The sequence below is a fragment of the Heterodontus francisci genome, chromosome 32 (assembly GCF_036365525.1).
Source record: "Heterodontus francisci isolate sHetFra1 chromosome 32, sHetFra1.hap1, whole genome shotgun sequence".
Lineage (NCBI taxonomy): Eukaryota > Metazoa > Chordata > Chondrichthyes > Heterodontiformes > Heterodontidae > Heterodontus > Heterodontus francisci.
Genome location: NC_090402.1, coordinates 27,563,818 through 27,586,601, shown reverse-complemented (window position 1 = coordinate 27,586,601; position 22,784 = coordinate 27,563,818). Strand labels below are relative to the sequence as shown.

General features: G+C 42.3%; 1 protein-coding gene across 8 annotated transcripts in view; it reads left to right on the top strand.

Moving 5' to 3' along the window:
- The window catches only part of LOC137347714 (rab GTPase-activating protein 1), a 225,995-nt gene that overhangs the window by 12,167 nt on the left and 191,044 nt on the right, over positions 1–22,784 (top strand). The window contains exon 1 of one of the 8 annotated variants that reach the window (XM_068012538.1): positions 10,753–10,809. The exons of 5 other annotated variants lie outside the window; for them this stretch is intronic. The gene's annotated coding sequence lies outside the window, so the exon portion shown is untranslated. Of the gene's footprint in view, positions 1–10,752; positions 10,810–22,784 lie in introns of those variants that run through there. 2 more of the 8 variants (XM_068012543.1, XM_068012539.1) reach the window with 2 other exon arrangements.

Sequence of the window (22,784 nt, the reverse complement as noted above, 5' to 3'; positions counted from 1 at the left end):
CAGCATTCGGGCTCAGGTCGGGTCAGGTTTGGGTTGGCTGTATTCGGGTTTTGTTTTGTATTGTTTTCTTTTTAATCTAGTTTTGACGCAATTTTTTTCTGTACTAATAACATGTTTGACATTTTCGGGTTGGTGTTTGATATTTTTGGATCGGGTCGGGCATGAAAAATAATTGAAGGACTCGTGGCCCGGGTCTTTTCTGGGTTGGCTGTGGTCAGGTCGGGCTTTAATTTTATACCTGAGCCAGGCTTTAGAATCCGCTACCTGAGAGTGTGGTGGAAGCAGGTTCAAAAGGGAATTAGACTGTTATATGAAAAGGAAGAATGTTCAGGATTATGGGGAGAAGATGGGGAAATGGCACTAAGTGAATTGCTCTTTCGGAGAGCCGGTGCAGAAACGATGGGCCGAATGGCCTCCTTCTGCGCTGTAACAATTCTGTGATTCTGTGAATTTAAATAACTGCTGTTCATTTTAATATGAAATGCCAATCAAACACATGCTTGAACAAATAACACTGTTTATATTTGAATTAGTTTCTCCCATGGACTCCTGTATTTCAGAGAATTATTGCAACGTAATGAGCTGGATTATTTTTCTGTGAGTGAAGCAAGTTTTTAGCTCCTTATGCAGAGCGGACAAAGTAAAGAAGCCCATCTCAAGTTGAACGTTCACTTCTGCACCACGGCATTTTGTTTATTTAAATGTAACAGTATTTCTCAAATATTTTCTAGACTTTCCACAGTAGGAAACACAGTCAACTACATCAATGAACAACTATTTGAATGTGCAGCACTTCTTAATGCAGTTTTATTTAATCTAAAATACAACCTCAAATTGTAATGATTTAAAAACCTATATTCCATATATGGAATCAGAGTTTCAAAATGTGAATCTTAAATCTTTGTCATAAAGTAACAGAGGAGGCTGAGGGGAGATTTAATTGAAGTCTATAAAATTATGAGGGGCTTAGGTAGAGTGGATAGGAAGGATTTGTTTTCCTTAGCAGTGAGGTCAATAACCAGGAGGCATAGATTTAAAGTAGTTAGTAGATGGATTAGGGGGAAGTTGAGGAGAATTTTTTCAGTCAGAGGGAGGTGAGAGTCTGGAACTCACTGTCTGAAAGGGCGGTAAAGGCAGAAAACCTTGTTGTATTTAAAAAATACTTGGATATGTACTTGAATCGCCAGGGCTATGGACCAAGAGCTGGAAAGTTGGGTTAGGCTGGATAGCTCTTTTTTGGCCAGCACAGACATGATGGGCCAAATTGCCACCTCCTGTGCTGTAAAATTTCTATGTTTCTATGAATTGCCTATTGTGTACTGCATAGGAAATAGAGAACTGATTATAATCAGGGAATGCTTTAGTTTCTAAGGCTAGACACCAGTCATTGGGTAGAGTAGAGAAGACAAGTGACCTGCTCCAGAAAGTAATTACCAGGAGATGTGCGCCTGTGTTGTTCTCCCTTCTCCCCTCAATGCCTTTGCTTTGTGTCTCAAATTGATGGCCTGCCCAAAATCAGGAACTCATCAGAATTAGAACTTGGGTGTGAATGTCATTTTTTTGGCATGTGTTGCAGTCCACGAGAGCATCAACATGATAAGCCAGGTAGCTGCTTTAGATTCTTTATTCCTCACTGAAGCACATTGGAATATCCATTACAAACATTACTTTATAGGAACGTTTTCAATTCCCATTAAGAAATTATGCACGGTACTGTGCTTGTGAAGTCCTGTGCTAATTTTAGGAATGTGGTTTTTACCATACGTCAGTGTCCATTCTTTCAGACAGTCAAATTACTTGTTTCCTTTAATCTATCTGCTAATAACTCATAAAGAAATGCTTTGAAACATGCCAGCTCTTCCATAGAACCATGCACTATGTAGCTAGACAAAAGAACCATTCTGAAAATTAGACCCTGACATTGCACATTTCACAGTAGGACAATCATCCATTTGTTAATTTTCCATGATTTTACATTGCACTGAAACAAACTCTCCATATTTTAGTAGTCTTATAAAACGAATTAATGTAATGTACTTTTTGGAAATTGCATAATTAAATGAACAAGTTTGCTCAGTGTGGGAATCAATAAATTACATTATTATGTAATGTTTCATATCTCCTCTTCCTGCAATTGCTCCCCTTTTCCCAATTCCCCTTTGTCTGCTCCTAGCCTTCCCCATTTCTTCCCTTAATGATTCAATTTTTCTTCTCTCCAACAGTTTCTCCTCGTACCCCTTAATTCTCCCTTCCTTCTTGATCTCCAATTTCTCTCCTCTAAATTTGTCCTCTATTTGTTTCCCTATTTCTGCTCTTTCCCTTTTTGTCCTCTCCTCCTTCCCCCAATTTTCCATTTTCCTCATCTTTTGCCGTATAGTTCCACAGGCACCAGCAGCTTTCTATACTATCATGTCAATGTGCTATTAGTATTGAATGAGGAAAGTAGACTCTGGGTCAAAGTAACAGGGGTTTATTTACAGTGGTCTTCTTACTAGGGTATCTATATGAACACTGAGTAGCACGAGCTATAGACTCGTGACATTACATCCTGTGATGATGCTTAAGGTCAATATATATAATCTACCGAGCAACAGCTTATGTACATTCTACTGCATCTCCCCCAAGTCTCTGACTTCATTCATCTGGTCTGTAATGCTGTGGGGTTCTCATGACTCTGCCATAGTGTGTTCTTCTTTCACTTGTTTGGGGTATTAAGTCTTTCAGTTCTTCTTCCTCACTTTCCTGTGTGTTAGTGGAACTATCGGATGACTCATGTTCTCTGTCTTCACTGTCATTTTGGTTGTCTGTTGTTGGTTGTGTCACTAGTTCATCAGCTCTCTCTGGTCACTGATTCTCTTGATCTTTCATCAATTCTTTATTCGGATGTGCCAGTACCAAAGATCTTCTATTTCTCCTTATCCATCCTTGGTCTGGCTGGACTATGTATGACCGAGGATATGGAGATTTCTCTATCACTTCCTCATATAGACCCTGGTCTTTAATCCAAATCAAATCTCCAGGTCGTAGCTCTGTAACACTTATCATGATTCTCCATTTTAGATGACCTTTCTTTCTCTTCTCTCTCACCTACTCTTTCCTGATCCTCAGCATTGACTCGTGGTTGAAGGGTGCTTGGGAATGTGGGTAGTTGTGTCCTGTACCTCCTACTCATTAGCAACTCACATGGAGCCGGCCCATTCAGTGGTGGTGTTGATCAGTAATTTAACAGCGCTAGCTGAAAATCCTCATTTTTTTTAGTAGCATTTTCACGGTGCAAACACCTCTCTGTTTCTCCATTGCTCTGGGGGCACCTCGGTGAACTCGTAACATGGGCAAACCCATATGTTTCTGCAAACTGCTGAAAGGCCTCATTCACAAATTGTGGACCATTATCATAGATCACTAGGTCTGGAATCCCATGCGTGGTGAAAATCTCTTTCAGTGATTTTATTATGGCTTCAGAACTCTGGCCATGTATTGGTTTGACTTCAACCCATCTAGAGTAATAATCCAAGACAATGCCGAAAATCTTCCCTCTATATTCAAAGAGGTCCATCCCTAGGTGCTCCCATGGCCTGGACGGAAACGAAGACGACATCAGTGGCTCTCTGCAGTTCTGTCTGGTAGTAGCACATGTAATGCAATTGGAGATCATGATTTTAATCTCCTTGGAAACGCCTGGCCATCATACTGAGTTCCTAGCTCTTGCTTGACACTTGCTGATTCCTAAGTGCCCTTGGTATAGTTTCTCTAAGACACCTAAATCTTAAAGCCCTAGGTATAACTAGTCTTTCGTCGTAGACTAGTAAGTCTTCAACAATAGTAAGATGGCTTCGTTGCAAATAATACTTTCTTAGGACTGGGTTATTCGGCATATATTCTGGCCAATCTTTTTGGCAGAACTGTCTTACTTTTTCGCAGACTTCGTTCTCTTTCTGTAGGTTTCTAATTTGGCGTAACCTTTGAGCAGTTGCCGGCAAATCTTCAGTTATAGCTAAAGCAAAGACTTCCACTTCCTCCAAGAATCAGACATCACCCACTTCAGCTAGATCGCTTGAAGCTGTCGATAATGCATCAGCTGTCACCCGATGCTTCCCTGGGACATATTCAGTTGTTGTGTCATATCTCATAAGTCATAGTCAAAATCTCTGTAACCTTAGGGGGAATTTTGCTAACTCCTTGGAATTAAGTAACGTCACTAGTGGCTTGTGGGCAGTTTTGATCTTGACCTTGATGGCCAGTATGTAGTCCGAAAATATTTTGCACGCCCATGTTGCACGCCCATGTTGCTGCCAATGCTTCCTTTTCAATCACTGCATACCTTCATTCTGTCTCTGATAGTGCGCAAGAGGCAAAGTACACGAGCCTACGTCATCCATCCTTTTGAACATGGAACAGGACTGCACCTAATCCTGTTGATGATGCAATTATTGCAATAATGGTCTCTCGTTCCAGATCATAATGTGCCAAAACCTCTGGTGAAGTCAACATTTCTTTGATCTTCTCAGAAGAATCTTTCTAGCCGTGTCCCCAGCACCAGGCATTGCTGTTCTTTAGCAGTTGTCGTAGAGGCTCGTTAATAGTTACTAGGTTTGGTACAAGTTTCCCTACCTGGTTAACCATACCCATAAATTGCTGTAGATCTGTTATATTCCTGGGCTCTGGGAAATCCTTTATTGACTTCATCTTCTCTGGATCTATTGTAATTCCAGATCCATCAATTATGTAGCCAAGTAACTGCACTGTCGACTGTATGAATACACACTTGTCATTCAAGGTGTGCCTGGCCTCTTGTAATTTCTGTAATACCACTTTTACCCTTACGCCGTGCTCTTCTTGGTTTGCTCCATAAATCAGAACATCTGTTGAAGTTGAATCTGCTGAAGGATGTGATAAAAGTGGTTAACAATTTAGACTCCTCATCTAAAGGTAACTGCCAGAATCCGCTATTTACATCCAACTTTGCGAATATGAAGCTTTTTTCCAATTTGGCAAAGCTGCCGTCAACCGATGCCATCGGGTGAATTTGTCTCTCTACCCCTTTATTGAGTTGGGTAAGGTCCACACATATCCTAATAGATATGTTTGGTTTCCTTACTGGGATCATGCCAGAGGGGGAGGCGGTGGCGCAGTGGTATTGTCACTGGACTAGCAACCCAGAGACAAAGGGTATTGCTCTGGGGACATGGGTTCAAATCCCACCACAGCAGAAGGTGGAATTTGAATTCAATTAATAAATCTGGAATTAAAAAAGCTAAAGAAACCATTGTCAATTGTTGTAAAAACCCATCTGGTTCACTAATGTCCTTTAGGGAAGGAAATCTGCTGTCCTTACCTGGTCTGCCTACATGTGACTCCAGACCCACAGCAATGTGACTCTTACATGCCCTCTGAAATGGCCTACCAAGCTACTCAGTTGTATCTAACCACTACGCAGTCAATAAAAAGGAATGAAACTGGACGGACCACCCGGCATCGACCTAGGCACCGGAAACGACAACGGCAAACCCAGCCCTGTCGACCCTGCAAAGTCCTCCTTATTAACATCTGGGGGCTTATGCCAAAGTTGGGAGAGCTGTCCCACAGACTAGTCAAGCAACGGCCTGACATAGTCATACTCACGGTATCATACCTTACAGACAATGTCCCAGACACTGCCATCACCATCCCTGGGTATGTCCTGTCCCACCGGCAGGACAGGACATACCCACCAGAGGCGGCGGCAGTAGGTATACAGTAGGGAGGGAGTTGCCCTGGGAGTCCTCAACATCGACTCTGGACCCCATGAAGTCTCAAGGCATCAGATCAAACATGGACAAGGAAACCTCCTGCTGATTACCACCTACTGCCCTCCCTCAGCTGATGAGTCAGTACTCCTCCATGTTGAACAGCATTGAGGGTGGCGAGGGCACAGAATGTACTCTGGGTGGGGGCCTTCAATGTCCATCACCAAGAGTGGCTCAGTGGCACCACTACTGACGGAGCTGGCCAAGTACTAAAGGACATATCTGCTAGACTGGGTATGCAGCAGGTGGTGAGGGAACCAACAAGAGGGGAAAACATACATGACCTCTTTCCTCACCAATCTGCCTGTCGCAGACGCATCTGTCCATGACTGTATTGGCAGGAGTGACCACCGCACAGTCCTTGTGGAAACGAAGTCCCACCTTCACATTGAGGATACCGTCCATCGTGTTGTGTGGCACTACCACCGTGCTAAATGGGATAGATTTCAAACAGATCTAGCAATGCATAACTGGGCATCCATGAGGCGCTGTGGGCCATCAGCAGCAGCAGAATTGTACTCAACTACAATCTGTAACCTCATGGCCTGGCATATCCCCCACTCTACCATTACCATCAAGCCAGGAGACCAACCCTGGTTCAATGAAGAGTGCATGGAGGGCATGCCAGGAGCAGCACCAGGCATACCTCAAAATGAGGTGTCAACCTGGTAAAGCTACAACACAGGACTATCTGCATGCCGAACTGCATAAGCAGCATGCGATAGACAGAGCTAAGCGATCCCATAACCAACGGATCAGATCTAAGCTGTGTAGTCCTGCCACATCCAGACGTGAATGGTGGTGGACAATTAAACAACTAACTGGAGGAGGTGGCTCCACAAATATCCCCATCCTCAATGATGCGGGAGCCCAGCACATCAGTGAGAAAGATAAGGCTAATTTGCAACAATTTTCAGACAGAAGTGCCGAGTTGATGATCCATCTCGGCCTCTTCATGAAGCCGACAGCATCACAGATGCCAGACTTCAGCCAATTCAATTCACTCCGCGTGATATCAAGAAACGACTGAAGGCACTGGATACTGCAAAGGCTATGGGCCCTGACAATATTCCGGCAATAGTACTGAAGACTTGTGTTCCAGAACTTGTCGCGCCCCTAGCCAAGCTGTTCCAGTACAGCTACAACACTGGCATTTACCCTGCAATGTGGAAAATTGCCCAGGTATGTCCTGTACACAAAAAGCAGGACAAGTCCAACCCGGCCAATTACCGCCCCATCAGCCTACTTTCAGTCATCAGCAAAGTGATGGAAGGTGTCATCAACAGTGCCATCAAGTGCCACTTGCTTAGCAATAACCTGCTCAGTGACGCACAGTTTGGGTTCCACCAGGGCCACTCACTCCTCACCTCATTACAGCCTTGGTTCAAACAAAAGAGCTGAACTCAAGAGGTGAGGTGAGAGTGACTGCCCTTGATATCAAGGCAGCATTTGACCGAGTATGGCATCAAGGAGCCCTAGCAAAACTGGAGTCAATGGGAATCAGGGGGAAAGCCCTCTGCTGGTTGGAGTCATACCTAGTGCAAAGGACAATGGTTGTGATTGTTGGAGGTCAATCATCTGAGCTCCAGAATATCACTGCAGGAGTTCCTCAGGATAGTGTCCTAAACCCAACCATCTTCAGCTGTTTCATCAATGACCTTCCTTCAATCATAAGATCAGAAGTGGTGATGTTTGCTGATGATTGCACAATGTTCAGCACCATTCGTGACTCCTCAGATACTGAAGCAGTCAGTGTAGAAATGCAGCAAGACCTGGACAATGTCCAGGCTTGGGCTGATAAGTGGCAAGTAACATTAGCACCACACAAGTGCCAGGCAATGACTATCTCCAACAAGAGAGAATCTAACCATCTCCCCTTGACATTCAATGGCATTAACATCGCTGAATCCCCCACTATCAACATCCTAGAGGCCACCATTGACCAGAAACTGAACTAGAGTAGCCATATAAATACCGTGGCTACAAGAGCAGGTCAGAGGAGAGGAATCCTGCGGCGAGTAACTCACCTCCTGACTCCCCAAAGCCTGTCCATCATCTACAAGGCACAAGGCAGGAGTGTGATGGAATACTTTCCACTTGCCTGGATGGGTGCAGCTCCAACAACACTCAAGAAGCTCGACACCATCCAGGACAAAGCAGCCCGCTTGATTGGTACCCCATCTGCAAACATTCACTCCCTCCACCACTGACGCACAGTGGCAGCAGTGTGTACCATCCACAAGATGCACTGCAGCAATGCACCAAGGCTCCTTAGACAGCACCTTCCAAACCCACGACCTCTACCAAGTAGAAGGACAAGGGCAGCAAATGCATGGGAACATCACCACCGGCAAGTTCCCCTCCAAGTCACACACCATCCTGACTTGGAACTATATCGCTGTTCCTTCACTGTCGCTGTGTCAAAATCCTGGAACTCCCTTCCTAACAGCACTGTGGGTGTACCTGCCCCACACGGTCTGCAGCAGTTCAAGAAGGCAGCTCATCATCACCTTCTCAAGGGCAATTAGGCAATAAATGTTGGCCTGGCCAGCGACGTCCACATCCCATGAATGAATAAAAAAAAGAGCACCACCTAGTGGGTTTTGCCACTGTGGAGATAACTCCTTGGTTTAGCATGGCATCATTTTCCTTCTTCACCTTTTCTAGGAGCAGGTGAGGGACCTTTCTTGGTGTGAATAAATATACCTGTCTGCCTCTTTATTGAGGGTAATATGGTACTCCATTTTTAATTTCCCTTCGCCCTCGAATAGTTTGGGGAATTCTGCTCTAAAATCGTTGAGCTGTCTCTCCTGTCCATTGATCTCTTCCACCCTGCATAACAGCTTGAAGGCGAGGCACACTTCTTTTTACAATGGAGTGAACAGGCTAGGTTCCTAATGATATATAGGGTTTCTGGGATTATGTTGTTTCTGTATGTTAAGGAGTCCGTATTTGTCCCTGAACCTTCAACTGAATTCCTCCTGGCCCGTTTATTTTTTGTTGCTTTGTCTAAGTCTTTCTTTCCTCAGCCAAGGTGTTTGATCAGACAGGATAGAAACCACTGCTCCTGTGTCTAATTTAAAAGTAGTTTTATTTTCTCCCACTAAAATTTCTGCTTCCTAGCGATCTTCATTTTTGTCCTGTATTTCTCCTGGGAAGGGAGTATTAATTGTTTGACTCTCCTTTATTTCCTCTGTCTCTTTTCCAGTCTGTAGTATTTGTTTTCTGCTGTAACAAACCTGCTGAAAGTGCCCATTTTTCTTGCAGCAGAAACATTCAGCTTCCCGGACTGGGCAATTTTTCCACCAGTGCCGCTCCCAGCCACATCTACTGCAATTAGATTAGATTAGATTAGAGATACAGCACTGAAACAGGCCCTTCGGCCCACCGAGTCTGTGCCGAACATCAACCACCCATTTATACTAATCCTACACTAATCCCATATTCCTACCAAACATCCCCACCTGTCCCTATATTTCCCTACCACCTACCTATACTAGTGACAATTTATAATGGCCAATTTACCTATCAACCTGCAAGTCTTTTGGCTTGTGGGAGGAAACCGGAGCACCCGGAGAAAACCCACGCAGACACAGGGAGAACTTGCAAACTCCACACAGGCAGTACCCGGAATCGAACCCGGGTCCCTGGAGCTGTGAGGCTGCGGTGCTAACCACTGCGCCACTGTGCCGCTGGCTGGCTGTGGGTGGCTTTCCTGCCTCTCGGGCTTTCTGGCGCCATTTCTCTCTGCTTTCTCAACGAACCCGTCTGATTCCAGAATTTTCGAGGCTGGACTCCCCTGATCCTCCCCTAACTAGTAGTCGATTACTCTTTCATACTTCAGCCTGCCTGCTCAATAGTCAAATCTCAAAGTCAGATCTTCTTTCAACTGAAGCTGGTCTGACAGCGCTTCGTCTATAACACTGTCTGTAATGAATCAGTTCCTCTCACAGACTCCCGTAGTCACAAACCTATGCTACTTCATACAGGTCATTAATAAAGGAATCAATACTTTCACCAACTTTGAGTGTGCTTGTTGAGCTTAGCTCAAAGTCTTTGATCTCTTCTGCTTTCTTATGCTGGGTGAGTCATTTTTACTGCTGCCACCATTTATTATCTTGTCAATGTGCTATTAGTATAGAATGAGGAGAGTAGACTCTGGGTCGAAGTAACTGGAGTTTATTTATTGGGGTCTTCTTACCACAGTAAAACAAAAGTATCTATATGAACACTGAATAGCACCAGGTACAGACTCATGCCATCACATCCTGTGATGATGCTTAAGGTTTATATACATAATCTACCCAGCAACAGGTTATGTACATTATATGACACTTTCCATTATATCAAATTCTCAGATCACACAGCTTTTAATTTCCCAATTTGGCAACAAATGCCTTTTTAAAAATAATTTATGCACTCTGCTTCAGCAATGGTTTGTCACAGAGAGTTCTATATGCTGACTGCCCTTGATATTTTTCCTAAACTCCCATGATACCTATAGCTAGCGTGCAATATTGGGCTAGACCAGTGGCTATATCTCTGGACTCAAAGGCCTTCCAGGGATGATCCTGGTGGACTTATGGATGCTCAATTACATCTTGTAGAGAGTATATTAATAGAGACTGAGGCGAATTTTTCATGCATAATCCTTAAGAGTTCTTCCAAAACGCAGCTTAACGCTTTAGATTAGAGAGTTAAAATGGATTTTGGAAGAACTGAGGAATTATTAGTTACTTTAATGTGGATCAATAAAATGTATGCATCTTCCAGAAAATCTGAGAAAGTTAGTCTGCCAGCTCCCACTTTCAAAGCGCCCCATCCGTATGTGTGGAAAACAATGGAGGAGAGCGGTGTCTCTTTAAATCCAAAGTCATCGGAAGTCGAAGCCAAACATGGTCCGTGTCCCTTTAAACTTTCGCCATCCATGGGCGCATGCACTACAGGGAGAGGGGCGCATGCGCACTGCCAGCGGTGTGGGGCCGGTCAGGGTGTGAATGACGTCGCTGGGAAGCTGCCGCGGGTAAGAGTGGCTCCGCAGCTTGTTTACTTTTTTTTTTACACAGCGAAGCGGCGTCGTAGCCAGAATCGAACCTCAGCTTGGTTCAGTGAGGGGTGAGAAGAGGGGAGGGGGGGATTGTCCTGAACGGTCTTGTGCGTTTCTTCGTTGAGGAGGAGCGAGGCCCTGGTGGCTCTGTCCTGCTCGCACTGTGGCTCGGTGATCCCGAGGTGTGGAGGGTAGATGGCTGCTCCCTATCGGCTTGTTCCCGGGATTTATTGGCGTGGTTCGCTGCTGATGGGCGCTGCAGGGGTTGGAGGGCCCGGGGAGGGGGAGAGGGGTTGGAGGGCCTGGGGAGGGGGAGAGGGGTCAGAGGGCCCGGGGAGAGGGATGGGGATCAGAAGCCCTATCCCGTCGCTAGCACTGCGCATGTCCCTCTCTCTGCAATGGTAACTCTGGAGCAGCTGCAAACTCCTGCAGCCCAGCCTCTCCTCCCCTTTCACAATTACTGTTTATGCATGTTCAGGGGAAAGTAACAATTTTACCCATATAATTATAATCTTTTACCTTTCTGGCAAATCTTCATTAACTGTAAGCATTTACAGCAATTAAGATGCGCAGTGCTGTACTTTTTGTCGTTGTATGTGCAAGTCAAAGGGTGATGTGCGCCTACTTAACCAAATTCAAACCCGAGCAAGTTTATGCATTGGTTATGAATGTGCAGAATGTTACAGGACTACAACTCCCAGCCTGCTTTGTTGTCTGTCTCTATGGGCAGGAAATGTGTATTTCAGCGAGGGATTGATTTGGTTCGCTTGCTAATTCAATGTCTTGATCTCTTTGATGTTGGCTGTTGGCTTCACAGATGTTTCACCCTGATTTTCAGGGTCTGTGTTTTTTTTTGTTTTGTTCTGTTGTGCACCACTGTTTTGTTTTTATGGCGGTTTTCTATTGGCTAACAATGACGTAAGGGGTCAATATTTGGGATCTCAGTTTTCGGATTGTTTAAGACCTGTATGCTAAAAGTACCCTAGTTATCCATAATTTGGAATAACAGTATAGGAAATTAAATATGTAACTTAAATTAACCAGCTATACAAATTAGCTGACACAGTTAAAGGGCACATTTAGTTTTCCTTGGGAATGCTGGGTGATACGATACCATAGCTTTACATGCACAGTGTGAGACACTACCATTAACAATCTGAGGGTGTAGTCCTCCTGGTTAAAGTCATCAGTTATTGGATTAAGTTTGCGGCTGAAACAGTTTGTATTGACAATAAAAGAATATACTGCAAGAGGATTGTTAGGATAATGTAATTGCTTAAGTTGCAATTTTTAAATTCCTGAATATTTGGAAAATTAACCTGACCGAAATCTGGAGAAAATTAAAAATCACATTGGTCTTGTGTGCAGTTATTTTCATTTCTGTATTTTTGATCAAAATCTAAATTTTAATCTTACTCAATACCCAATTATGTTAAAAGTCATAAGCAATGTCTTGTTTAGACACTCAGATCTTAATTTTTTCCCAAGCTTAGGGAAATTGTCTCAAGCCATGTATTTTACACAGGAAATAAAAAGTAAAATCTGCTTTTATTGCCAATTTCAATATTTTTTCGGGGTTTTTTGAAGCTTCTCTTTTTAGTATCAAAAAACAGAAGAATCGTGTGGGGGCCCAATAAACCAGTGTAAGCTTGGAGAAAATCAGTTTTTATATTGAACATCACTAAGAATACAAGCAATAAGGTAAAAAGGCACATTTAAAGTAATGGCAACCGCTAATTCGTCAACACTTAAGAGCCACCATTTTTTGGACTTCTGTGGCAATATCAATTGGGACTGCAAAAAAGTTGACTGCTAAAATTATCGCTTAAAGTACCACATCACCATTTTAACATGAAGCACAAATTTTTAAAGCCTGAGTGGTATTTGATTCAATAATTTAATTTTGCATTCTGTGCTATGAATGGTATTGTGTGATCGTTGTATGTAGTGTATCTAGTTTTCTCAACATTGCTGAAATCAGTTTCAGGGCTCTTTATTGTGTGTCCTAACAATATGGATGCAATACATATGTATCTCTAGACATGATATTTGGCAAGGGACTCATAGGAAATTTGAGTCTTTTTTTTCCCCCCTCAATTGGGAGGAAATCAGTTTTTACAGATTCACCACTCTTAAATTAACAAAAAAGAAATTTATAGCTGACATCTGTAAAATGTTTAGTGCAAATGGAGGAGAAATGTTTCCTCAGGTGAACTCTATGTGTAGCATTGCAGTTCTTAATTCTGAATTGCCTTTAAAGTCATGGATGTGTTCATATGTAGTCTACAAGCCAGAAGGTACTGTGGGATTTGGAATATCTTTTGTCATATATATTTGTACAATATTGGGTATATTTCCTTTCTTCCAGTTACGATTCTTGTTAGTATTTGCCAGTTTGACGCTGGCTAATTCTCACTAATTTTGTTATAAGCCAAAGTTTGATTTTATTTAATTGAAATGAATTGACAATGAATATTGATAATTTTAAAGTTTTAGCAGTTCCTTAATTTTTTTGGACTGGAGCTGGAGCAGGCATTGATGTCTGATCATGATTGTGCTGCTTGCTAATTTGATTGTACTTTTAGCAGGATAAGGTGTTATGAGATTTGAATTTTTTTTTGTTAGACATGGCTAATGTGAAACTACTTATTTAAGAGGTAGATTGTTCAGAACTGTCTGAGATTGTCCACCTTGTAATTTGAAAGCATGCAATTTTACACCTTCAGTTGTTGCACAGGAATCTCTGGTCTCAGCAGCTCTGTTGAAGGAAGTGCTAAAGGGAGGCTTCCCCATAGTTTAGGGTGAAAGATAGAAAATCATTACATGAGTCTTCCAATTACTTTTCATAATCCTGTTAACTGGGTGCAGGCTTCTATTGAAAATACCTTACAGTAGATTACCTAATACTGTTTCAGATGAAGTGTTTGGTTTGTGGAGCAGAGAGAAATAACATTTAAAATCCAAGTTGAAAATTTAAAAAGAGATGTGATTTGTACAATTAAAGAATGTGCCACTTCACGCAAAGCACATGTCATATAGATAAAGAAAATTGCCTAGTTGATGAAATTTGCTTCCTGTAAAGTGCTGGATACCTGTGGAAATTCAGAACATGCAGAACTGGTTTATGCATTTTGCAATAAGGTTTGAAGACTGATAACATTGTCAGTTTAACAGTACAGTTTTGGAAAGTGTATTTTTGTTTGTGGTTGGTAGATTTCTCAATTGGGTAAATTAATTTTCATCGTAGTCATTCGAGATCGGAGGTGGGGATGTATATTTTCTCTAGAAAACTTGGGTTACTTTTATTTCCTGTTTTCTTTTGGTGCATAATCTATTTTCTCTTTAGGTGTATTAGTTTAAAAAGTATAAATTGCCACCTTATCAAATAATAGAACAGTAACCATGGCATTCCTTGACTTGTACAAATGTGAAATTAAAGTGCATCACAGTGGCTCATTGGCAGCACTTTTGCCTTGCACCAGAGGTGGTTGTTTGAAGTTTCAAGTCCCACCCCAGAGACTTGAGCACATAATCCAGGCTGGCATTTCAGTGCTGTATTGAGGGAGCACTGAACTGTCTTTTGGATGAGTCGTTCAACCTAGATCTTGCCTGTCCCCTCAGGTGGGCTTAAAAGATCCCATGGCAGTATATCAATGAAGAGGAGTAAAGTTCTCCCTGGTGTCCTGGTCAGTATTTATCCCTCAACCAACATGAATGAAACAGATTATCCATATCTCATTGCTGTTTGTGTGCAAATTTGCTGTGTCACTGACAAAACTTTTTCAAAAAGTAGTCTACAGCAGTGGCTGTAAAGCGCTTTGAGATGTTCAAAGTTCTTTCTTTGTTTATCTCTGTTGCTGATGATTACTAGTAAGGCAGTGAATTTGATATTTATCCGGTTTCCCAAATGCTAACTTTGAACAAATGTCTTTGTTTGCTCGGAGACATCTCTCCTTTAGTGTCACCTGATTGTGAACATAATCTGACCGAATGTACTTTTTACTTTTTAAAATGTATTTATTATTGGCATCCTTTAAACCTGGAATTGATATGTTTAGTGAAGGGGGAAATTACTTTCAGAATTTTTCATTAAAGGAGAGTTACATTGCTTAAATATGGCAAGATTGTTGCAGATTTCAAGTCCCTGCAATCAATCCAGTCTTCAGCCTTCCTCTTTTAATTAGTAGGCTTTGCAGGTATTACTCAAGGCTATTGGTATGCATTCGAAAACTTTTGAAATGTTAGTGATTAGAACTTAATGCAAACCAGAAATCCAGGCAACCTTGAACAGGAAAAGATTTTCTTTGGCTTCTCTTGAGAATGTGCTTACACTCATTGGGTCACTGATTTATGGGTGCCAACAGCGCTCCAGTACTTCACCCAGGATTCTGATCTTAATGTGTAAGCTAAGAAAGTGTGTTTGTGTGATTTTCAGCTATGGAGGGCATTACAGCTGTCTCTGATCCTGACCTTGCCCAAGTGTGCAGACTTTTTTGGGAGGGGTAAATAAACAGGAACCCTGGCTGATTTTTTTTTCCTCTCTAGCTTCAGAACACAGGGCCATTTGTAGAACCCCAACTGCTGCTTGACTGAGTTCAGATAATGCAGTGTAGACAATTGCCTTAGCCAGGTTTGGAGATTTGCGTGGGCCCTAATGTATTGTGGATGGACAGTGACCAAAGGTCTAACAACATAAATCATTTGAATTGCAAAGTATTTAAATTTTGTGAAATAAGAGTAGGTGAAGCCATTTGCCTGATTGAAGCTGCCTTTTTATGTGGAGACTGCAGTGGGACAGTCATTTTGTGTACCTCGAGCTAATAGGGTGTTGATAAGCTGGTGCAATAGGTTGATATGCTTTTTGCTTATTTGGCTAGAAACCAGGTGGTATTTTACAGCAACAGCAGAGTGTGTGGTCTGGAGTACAGGGCCCCCACTTCCCCACTCCCACCTTCACAACCTTCTGTTCATGTTCGCAAGTTGTGGACCCCATAAGTCATGGTCACTTGTTCTATCTCTGCGGAATTAAACTTCTTCCCATCAGGATACAAGAAAAGTTATGCCCATGTACTGCTGTACTATACAGTAGTGCAAACAGGCCTGATGTATGTGCAAAGTACTGCAGATGCTAGAAATATGAAATAAAAATGGAAAGTGCTGTAAAGGTTCAGCAGGTCAGGTAACACCTGTGTAGAGAGTGAGGTAGGGTTTTGGGTCTTACCGTTCTTTTATTTCCAGAGCTTCGGGTTTAGCAGCTGAAAGCGCAATAGTCAGTTGTTGGACAAAAGAAGCGGGGGATGCACGAGACCAGAGTTGAAGGAACATGGGTAAGGTTGTGGGAAGTTACAGAAGGAGGGACAAGGCCATGGTGTGATTTAAATACATGGTGTATGAAATATATGAAATATACACCATGTGGCCCACTGTAGGTCAATGAACACGGGATGGGTGAATGGGCCTTAGTGCAAGTTAGGTACAGGCAGCAAGGTTTTGGATGAAGTAAAGTTCATGGAAGATTGAAGATGGCAGGCTGACTAGGAGAGCATTGGAATAGTCGAGTTTGTGGGTAACAAAAGAGTGACAGGGTTTCAGTAGCAGATGGGCTGAGGCAGCTGCAAGAGTAGTGTGATATTATGGAGGTGAAATAGAAAGCCTTTGTGAAGGAGAGAATATGGGGTCTGATGTTCAGCTCATGGTCAAATAATTTAATTGGTGCGAACTTTGGCTCATCCAGGACTGAATGTCTGATGAGCAGTCTGACCCCGCAGAGTCAACGCAGGGCTTGAGAGAGTTGGTTATCTTCATTACTGTGCAACTGATATTGTCGGGACAATATGTCGATGAGAAACAGGAATGGTGCAGGGTGAAACGAGCTGTTTCAAGAGGCAATGTGAAAGAGCAACTGCCTTTACTGTGAAAGGAGCCAGTTGAGTTCTCACCCACAAATCAAGTCAGAAATAGGAGGAGGGGCCAAGGATTGATCCTTGAGGGAGGATTCTGTTTGAATCCTTGTGACCTCCCATGATTCATAGCATGTTTGTGGTGCCATTTGGTACACCAGAAAAGGTTTTTTTAAAGTACTAATGTTTCATATACTTCTTAGATATCGAGCTGTTAAATGCCACAATTTTTTAATTTGTGATTCAACTGGCCCAGTAAGTTGGAATATTTTCAATATTCATTGGTCTACTGCTGCATAATCTTTAGTTGCAACACTTTTAAGGGGACTATCTAGAATGGGAGGTAGGAAGTTGAATCAAGCTGCAGATTTTATACATCAACAAAGTAAATATTCATTTTATATGGTAGTTCATGAACAAAAGTTGCATAAAATATAAAACAAATTGAATAGTTTGGATGGAGTAGACCGCAATAGTTGTGAGGGAGATTTGTGCTAGAATTGATGGTCTGAATAGTAAATGCTCAAGATCTTGCTCAGTTCTTTGTAATATGTATGGGCAACGTCACTGGTTTTGGAAAGCCTACCAAATTATGCACATGTAAATTTAGAATTAATGGAAGTTTGGTTGCCACCTCTGTTTAAATGTAGTTGTGCTTTTTTAACTGTTCTTTCCTGATTGTTACAGTGCATTATAAGTATGGGATGAAAGATGATGACAAAATGAAGGAAATACAGACTGGGGTGTGTAGGGAAAAAATGGTTAACATTTTGTTTTGTGTCCATTATCAAGTCTTGTTGAGTCCACTTCAAAGCTCTAGGCATTGAACAAAACAATGTGGATTTGTTGCAAGTCTACTATAAAAGATTATAACCTCATAATCTCTTTGTTCTATAGTTTACTAAATCAATGAGTTCAAGGTACAAAAGGAAATCTGTATGTGTGAGGCAGTTCCATTTGCCAGTGGTACAACAGATTTTTAGCTTGAATAAAGTTGATCAACTGGTTGTCAATGGCCTAATTTATTTGTAATAGGCTAACCAGCAACCACTGCTATCTAAGCCTAACTCTGGGAATTTGATAAATTGTTGTATCTCCACCACGTGAATGGTTGTGTGACATCCAAGACAGCAAGTGTCGATGAGCTTTTCTCCGTGAAGAGCATCAGATCTGCGCTCAAACTGCACAGTTGCCAGCAGGGGCCACTCTTGATTACCAACAGTACCTATTTTTTTTCTTGGCAGTTGGGCTCAGTGCCCCTGCGTTGTTCTGACTGCTGTTCTGTCTGTGATCTTTCTTTTGGTTAGTTTCAAAGAGTTGGAATGGGTGCTTTTGCATGATAAGTATTTGTTGAATGTGAGGGATTGTGGTACTAAGGACAGGTTCAGATAATAGGGGATGCAATATTTAGCCTGTGACTTGCAAAAGTGAAAATCTGTAAAAGTATTTTTAACTTGACCACTTCTAAGTTTATCAAGCTGTAGTGTCTTTGTGACAGCCTCACTGGTGGTGTAGCTTTCTGAAGTATAGCCAAGGTGGATGATTGGAAAGTTCGTCTTTTTCCCCACCCCTCCCCTTGCATAACAAAAACCAATGGAATTAAATCAATATCATGTTTGCTTCAGACAATTTTGCTATAACTCATCTTAAAATGCTACTGTAGTTTTGAAAGTGTCATGCCCAATAAAAGGACTGCATTCAGCATAGAAGTCAGACACTAGAGCGGTTTAAAATTGCTAGAGAGGAAGTATTAGATGGGCTGTCTGTACTTAAAGTGGATAAAACACCAAGGCCGGATGAGATACATCCAAGGATACTGAGGGAAGTGAGGGTGGAAATCGCTGAGGTACTGGTCATAATTTTTCAGTCTTCCTTAGACTCGGAGGCGGTGCCAGAGGACTGGAGAATTGCAAAAGACGTCAACACCCTTGTTCAAAAAAGGGTGGAAAGATAAGCCCAGCAACTACAGGCCAGTCAGTTGAAGTTCGGTGGTGGGAAAAATTCTAGAAAAAATAATTTCGGACAAAATCAATAGTCACATGGACAAATGCGAGTTAATTAAGAAAAGCCAGCATGGATTTCTTAAGGGAAAATCATGTTTCACTAACTTTCTGGAGTTTTTTGAGGAGGTGACAGAGAGGGTTTATGAGGGCAATGCTGTTGATGTGGTGTACATGGCCTTTCAAAAGGCATTTGGTACAGTGCCACACAATAGACTTGTGAGCCAACTTATTGTTCATGGAATAAAAGGGACGGTCGCAACATGGATACGAAATTGGCTGAGTGACAGGAAACAAAGAGTAGTGGTTAATGGATGTTTTTCGGGCTGGAGGAAGGTTTGTAGTGGAGTTCTCCAGGGATCAATGTTGGGACCCTTGCTTTTCCTGATGTATATTAATAACCTAGACCTTGGTGTGCAGGGCACAATTTCAAAGTTTGCAGATGATACGAAACTTGGAAGCACTGCGAACTGTGAGGAGGATAGTTTAGAACTTCAAAAGGATATAGACAAGTTGGTGGAATGGGCAGACAGGTGGCTGGTGAAGTTCAATGCAGGGAAATGTGAAGTGATTCATTTTGGTAGGAAGACCATGGAGAGACAATATAGAATAAAGTGTACAATTCTAAAGGTGCAGAAGCAGAGGGACCTAGGTGCATAAGTCCTTGAAGATGGCAGGACAGGTTGAGAGAGGCTTTATTAATAGGGGCATCGAGTACAAGAGCGAGGAAGTTATGTTGAACTTGTATAAGACACTAGTTCGGCCTCAGCTGGTGTATTGCATCATATTCTGGGCGCTGCACTTGAGGAAAGACGTGAGGGCATTGGAGAGAGTACAGAAATGATTCACAAGAATGGTTCCAGCGATGAGGAATTTCAGTTATGAAGATAGATTGGAGAAGTTAGGACTGTTTTCCTTGGAGTAGAGAAGGCTGAGAGGTGATTTGATAGAGGTATTCAAAATCATGAGGGGTCTAGATAGAGCAGATAGTGAGAAACTGTTTCCACTCGTGAAAGAATCGAGAGCGAGAGGGCACAGATTTAAAGTATATGTTAAGAGAAGCAAAAGTGACATGAGGAAAAACTTTTTCTGCGCTGCCTGAGAATGTGGTGGAGGCAGGTTCAATTGAAGCATTCAAAAGGGGAATTAGACAGTTATATGAAAAGGAAGAATGTGCAGGGTTATAGGGAGAAGACAGGGGAATGGAACTGAGTGAGTTGCTGTTTGAGAGCTGGTACAGACATGATGGTCCGAATGGCCTCCTTATGCACTGTAACGATTCTGTGAATCTTCTGGGTCTGAATTTTTCTTTGTAAATGAACCACAGTGGACATTAAAATGTTGCATAAGATGGCTGCCGAGTGTCAGGTGACTTGCAATTTTGGCCCAGACTCTGAAGTAGCTCAAGCCTCCGGAAAGTTCCTAATTGAATGACCATGTGTGGAGTGCCTCACTTAAATGGACATAGCAAGATGAAATCCTTTGTGGAATTTACATCGCCTATTGTTTGTGGTCTTACCCAAAACTCAATATCTGTGTACTCCTAGACTCACTGTCTCCAAGCTCAAAACTTAACAGAGAGCTGTAAGAAACTGGTTAAATCATAAGTCGGTGTGAATGGCCACTATCCATCCCCCATTGCGTAACAATGGCTTTGAACTTCAGATTGTACTGGGTGGACAGTAGAAGTATTGATCAGGTGGTCGTCCACCAGTACAGAACACCGACCTCCTAGTAATCAGACTACCAGCAACTAACTTCGTGACGCACTGAAAATACACCCCTTCGAGAGAACCCTGCAATGACTTCGATGTACGACTCCGGCTATCAAATCCACCTAACTACACTTAAGGAGTGAAAATGCCTTCTTAGTCAGGCCCGCGATGCATGTCTTTTCTCAAGCTGAACCAAATCGTGTGATTTATGAAGTATTCTTTCGTTTGTAATTTGTAAAAGTGCACTATCCTCTAATGACTTTCTTCCTCGTGGGTGTGTGTGTGCACGCATGCGCGCAGTGAATGTGTGACATAGTGTCGGACTTATGGGGTGAACGTATGAATAAAAATAATCCTCTTTATTTCAACCCATGAAATGCGTGCTGCTGGTTATTCAAATTGGCCAGACGCTCTGGGATTAAGAGACACGCCCATCTTCCTTGTCAAAAACCACACTGGCTACAGACAGTAAAGGGAAGGGAACTGGAGTTTCGGTTCTCTCTCATCTATGTCCGTAGCAAAAGATTAATGATGTTGGCAACAGCAGTTGAGGTTGTTTTGGTCTGCTATTGTGCACTCTTGTTTTGGTGTGTGTTTGTGGTGGGGCGAACACACATCAGTCTTTTCAATTAGACCAGTTTGGAATTCATGCCAATATTCTAGAAATGGCACTAACTGGCCACCATAAAAGTAAAGATACCATAATAGTCTTATGAATTTGGTTGTTTCAAAGAAAGAAGGCATGGTGGCTGAATAAAACCTGTTAATTTATCTGAATTGTTCATTTACATTGCTTTGGTTCAGGATTACTTTTTAAAAAAAACTAAAATCTGATCTCTTTCCTCCTTTCCTTCCCATTGAAGGAACTATAGAGGAAACTGAATTAATATTGATACAAGTAGGCACCTTTGATCTATTCAGTATTGATGCCAACTCACCTCTGTTGGAATTTGTAAATCCTATATTGTGTGTGTTTTCCCTTGTATGAAATATTATTTAGACAGATTCACGGGTATTTGTGTTTCCATCGAGAGAGGATGTTTGGTTGTTGTTAGACCAGCTGTCCCCTCCCAGCAGGTTTGATTTCTTCTCACATTTTTAAGAGTTGGAAAACTGTGTGATTTATTTGATCATTTGTTTCTTTTAGAATAATGCAACGAATGATGCGTATGTAAAGTTAATTGCATTTTAAGTCTCTTGAAGTGCAAGTCATTGCAGCCTTGGTCCAAACATAGACAAAAGAACTGAATTCCAGAGGTGAGATGAGAGTAGCTGTCCTTGCCATCAAGACAGTATTTGATCAAGTATGGTACGACAAAGCCTTCATAAAATTGAAATTGGGAATCAGGTGGGGAAAATTCTGCATTGGTTGGAGTCATACTTTTCACGCAGGAAGGTGGTTGTTGGAGGCCAATCATTGCAGCTCCATGACATTGCTGCAGATGTTCCTCAGGCCATGTCTTCGGCCCAGTCATCTTCAGCTGCTTCATTAATGACCTTCAGAAGTGGGGATGTTTGCTGATGATTGCAAAGTGTTTTATTCTGTTTGCAACTCCTTAAATAATGCCCACATGCAGCAGGACCTGGACAACATCCAAGCTTGGGCTGGTAAATGACGAGTGACATCTGTGCCACACAAGTGCCAGGCAATGACCATCTCCAACAAAAAGAGTCTAACCACCACCTCTTGATATTCAATGGCATTACCATCGTCAAATTTCTTAACATCAACATCCTGGGAGTCACCAGCTGATCGTAAACTTAACTGGGCCAGTGACAAAAATACTGTGGCTACAAGAGCAGGTCAGGAGCTGAGTATTCTGTGCTCAGTGACTCACTGCTTGACTCCCCAATGCCTTCCAGATTTGTTCTAAAGGCATTAAGTCAGGAGTGTGATAGAATACTCTCCACTGCATGAATGACTGCAGCTCCAATAACACTCAAGTGCAACATTATCCAGGGTAAAGCAGTTTGCTTGCTAGGCAACTCATCCACTACCTCAAAATATTCACTCCCTCCACTACCAGTGCATCATGGCTGCAGTGTGTGCCATCTACAAGATGCACTGTAGCAACTTGCCAAAGCTTCTTTGACAGCACTTTCCTAACCTGTGACCTCTACGGCAACATCAGCACCTGCAAGTTCATCCTTCCTCACTTGGAAATATATTGCTGTTCCTTCATCGCCACTTAGGAAAATTCTGAAACTCTCAACCAAACAACAATGGGTGTACCTACACCACACTGACTGCAGCAATTCAAGGAGGGGACTTATCACCACCACCACCTAAATGACAATTGGGGATAAGCAATAAAAATGCTGGCCTTGCCAGCGAT